This window comes from Triticum aestivum, chromosome 3B (genome assembly GCF_018294505.1).
Source record: "Triticum aestivum cultivar Chinese Spring chromosome 3B, IWGSC CS RefSeq v2.1, whole genome shotgun sequence".
Lineage (NCBI taxonomy): Eukaryota > Viridiplantae > Streptophyta > Magnoliopsida > Poales > Poaceae > Triticum > Triticum aestivum.
The window spans coordinates 817474722-817479019 of record NC_057801.1 but is presented as its reverse complement, the minus strand read 5'-3'; positions in this window follow the sequence as shown (position 1 = coordinate 817479019).

The window sequence follows — 4298 nt, the reverse complement described above, 5'->3', positions numbered from 1 at the left end:
AGACCCTTTTATAAGGGCTGATCTACCACTTGCTATTGGGAGCTTGGGAATAGGTGTTGTACACGCGCGCTCCTCCTCTTTCTCAGCCCGCCTCACCTCCTCACGAAGCGTGCACGCCACTGGAGTGAACCCTAACTCAGTTCACTCACTCCCTCTCGCACAACCCTAGCCGTCAACTAATGTTCCTCTCACTGTGCTGCTTCCGGTGATCCCGTCCCGACGACTGCGTGCACGGTTGGTCGGGAAAGCAGGTGCTTCCGGAACCCTGTCGTTCGCCATCCTAGCCGGGAGAACGGCAATAAGGATTTTGGGGAGCGTCTCGACACGACTACTCCCGCGCCGTCCCCATCTTCGTCCGCCTCTGCTTCCACTACTTCCTCTACATTGACTCTATGGCTGACGACGAAGTCGCCAAGAAGAAGACACTGGTTAATTCCGAGGCTTCTGCCGCCACCGCTGCGTTGGCCTGGCCAACCGGACGGTATGACTCGTTCATCCCCTATCTGCTCGTTCATGTGCTAGCCGTATATATTATGTTCATAGATGTTTCATTTCTATGTATGTGCCTGCTCACATGCTTAGGTATCTGTATTAGATTAGTCGGAAAAGTGTTAATATTTCCAACACTAGCCCCAATGGTGGATGAGCCGATCGATCTAGCCGTATCGTCAGGGACCGCGTGAGTAGTCACACATCGAACTCAAGCATACATATATATCCGGCCTGCGACAAAGCTAAATCTGAAATTTTGCACTTATGAGGCCAGAGAGGGGAGCTGCCATTTTCATCAGCGTCGAGCTCAGCAGGTCGAACAGCTCCATTTTGTATCCCATCAACCAACCCTTTTTAGTATTGTCCGATGACGGGGTGTTCGTCCCCCGTCCACACGTTAGATTGTTTCTTTAGTCGCTAATAAAAGAAACTAGAGAACATTTCTAGACAAAAGAAACCGAAAGCTGATACCACTTGTTGTTGCTGAGGAGTGTCACCTACGCTCCCGTAGATAATCACGACGGTTGAAGATCGTGTTACTGCGCCCACCAAGCTAGGGGGTCACACCACTCTCTACAATTAGTAGTTAACTAACGTATGCAGATGTTGACAGGGCGGCTTTCGATTAAATTTAGTTAAATTTATGGAGGCTGACAGTTGACAGGGGGCTGATTCATTCCCAGGGAGGGACGCGTATCAAGATTCGATCTTTTGTCCTCGAGGGGACGCCACCCAGCGCGAGACGTGCCCACACAGGGTACTTGCAGCTATTACATCACGCCTCCCTGTGAGTTCACGTCCCTCGAGTATATATGTATAGTTCTACGCTTTAAAGCCCTTCAAAGGTGCATCTCCGAATAGAAGGGACGACAACTCTTGGGGAAAATACATGCCGGTCTGGGTGATCATCATGCCGCAACTCGGGCCCTCATAGTCAAAGCTTTCATGACAGGTTTTTTCTGGCCAACGGCCCAAGAAGACGCACAAGCCCTTGTCCAACTTTGTGTGGGCTGTCAGCTTTTCGCCTAACAAAGTCATATGCCTCCCACTACCTTGAGAACAATCCCCATCACCTGACCTTTCGCGGTCTGGAGGCTTGATATGGTCGGTCCCCTTGAAGGGGGAAGCCACAAAAGGCAATATTTGCTGGTGATGGTAGAGAAATTCACTAAATGGAAAGAGCTCAAACTAGAAAAAACAGCTGAAGCAGGGCCAATGATTGATTTTATATTTGGCGTGGTACACCGTTATGGTGTCCCGCACAGTATCATCACGGATAATGGCTCCAAATTTACAGCTGAGAAGGTGAAAACCTGGTGTTCTAAGTTGGGCATTAAACGCGACTATGCATCTGTATACTACCCTCATACAAACGGCCAAGTTGAATGGGCCAATGGTCCGATCATGAGTGGCATTAAGCCCAGACTAGTGCGCTCCTTATGAGAATCAGATAAGCACTGGGTTGAGGAACTCGATTCCTTACTCTGGGGGCTATGGACTACGCCCAATCGAACAACCGGATATACACCCTTCTTTATGGTGTACGGTGCAGAAGTTGTACTGCCCCATGACATTATTCATGACTCACCTCGAGTGCGCATGTACGAAGAGCGAGAAGCTGAACTAGATCGGCAGGATGACCTAGCGGGCTCGAAGAGGAGCGCGACATCGCAAAGGCTCGTTCCGCATTTTATCAACAACAGGCCAGGCGATACCAGCAGAGAAGTGCAGGGTAAGACATACAATGTCCGAGAACTTGTTTTACGCCTCCCAGAAAAGAAAAAGGACAAGCTCAAACCAAAATGGGAGGGCCCCTTCATCATAGATGAAGTCCTTACTGGAGGAGCCTAATGCCTTTGAAATGCACTGGATAATCGCCTTGAACCGAACCCATGGAACGCCGCTCGGCTCCAAAGATTTTACTCGTAGTTCACCTCCTTATGTTTTACTTCGACTAGGGTTTTCCTTCTCCTCTCCCTTTTTGTTTTTTCCTTTTTATATCGCAGGGTATGTTCGGATCTTCCGCACTATTAGGGGTACACATCTTTAAATGTATACACCCCACTATAACTAGGGGCTTCTTAACAAAGCTTATTATTAAAAGCTTAGAGCTTACATTGTCTATGTTGATTGTTTTATACATCTTTTGCCATTATATGCACCTCTATGACATAAGTTTTTGCCAAGCTGGATTGCCTCGCTCCTGTACAACCGGGTTATCCGGATCTGTACCTCAGATGGATGAAACCGAAAGCTAGCGTTCTTAAGGGAATAATTGGTCGGCAAACAACGATGGACTATTTTGCGTTTGCAGCAAATACATAATAGGCTGCCGGTAATTCGGATACAAGCCAAGGCATGGATAATTCAGCATATCTACCCAAGGAAAGGAACCCCTAACAGAACTATTTTTCTTGGAAGATGTTTCTTACTTTAAGCGGTAATATAACATAACTCACCGAACACATTTTGTCTTTTTGAGCAATATGACCGAATCGCCTGGTTTTTGGACATACTAAGTGTTTCTTTTTCAACATAGTATCCAAAAACACTCCAACTTCTTGGTTCGGAGGTTGAAGCCGAAGGCCGGTGATGACAAATTTTTACAAGTTCGGCCGGAGATAAAGTTCGATGATAAAGTACGTTGTTACATAGAATCGAATGCCTCCTCTTTTTCTATGCCCTCTATAAGGCTATCTAACATACAGTCTTCTTGCGAATATGTCGCAGCTATCATCACCTGGTCATATACCAAGTTTACAGGAATTCCTCTTCCGTCTTGTATCCGAGGTCCAACTCAGGCCATATGGTTCGGATCAAGTCCGGTGTTGCGCGTCTTCACCATTTCTCATGCCTCTCGTGCACCTTCCAGGCATGCTGATGACTTCCATAGCTCGAACCGATGACAGGCACCTTTGAACAGGTTCGCCAAGCCCTCCATACTTTCTGGAGGGGTATCGTACGGCTGCAGGGCTTTGACCATACTCTTCATGGCTTTCCAGGACCGCTCGTGCACTCTAGACAATTCCTTTAGAAATCGGGACACTTCCTCTTCGAGACCTTGAAATCGGGACACTTCCTCTTCGAGACGCCCGGTTAGCTGACCTGCAAGGACAATATTATAAGATGCCGCATTATTAGATATGTCCCCTGAATAGTTCACAGGATGTACTGAAGATGCCGCCTTTCAATTTTCTGTTCTCTTCTTGCGCGGCCGATAACTTAGCCTTTAAGCTCATTATCTCTTCGACTTGCTTGTTCCTTTCCTCCTCTAGTGTTTTCCGTTCGCCAGTGGTCATTGAGATTTTCTTCATTTCCTCTAGTTTCGAGGAGGCCGCATTCAGCTGTGTCCGACTTGCTTCAAGCTCTTGGGACAACACGTTGTTCTTCTCTTTAAGGACCTACGGTCATAACGATCCTTAAAACGGTTAGTCTATACCGCTTCAAGTATCAGGGGCTACTGGCATCTATTAAATTTGCACAAATTTTCACCTGTATATCCTTTGAGAATAGGCGAGCAATTCCAGTGATTCCGTCCTAGGCAGCTCGGATATATGCGTCCACGGTGCTAAGGGCAGTAAATTCCTGCTCAGAGTAAGCCGGGGCGTGCATGGTCTCTTTTAGGTGTCGATGATTCATCACACTCTCCACTTCGGAATTGGTGACAGATACGTTATCCGAATCTTCATGAGGTGGATGAGTCGGCACCACCTCTGTATAAGCCCCCGTCCTAGTTGACGAGTTCAGCGCCGGATTGGCTGCAGCTCGGCTGGCCGGGATCTTTGGTATGCTTCGCCGTGTACCTC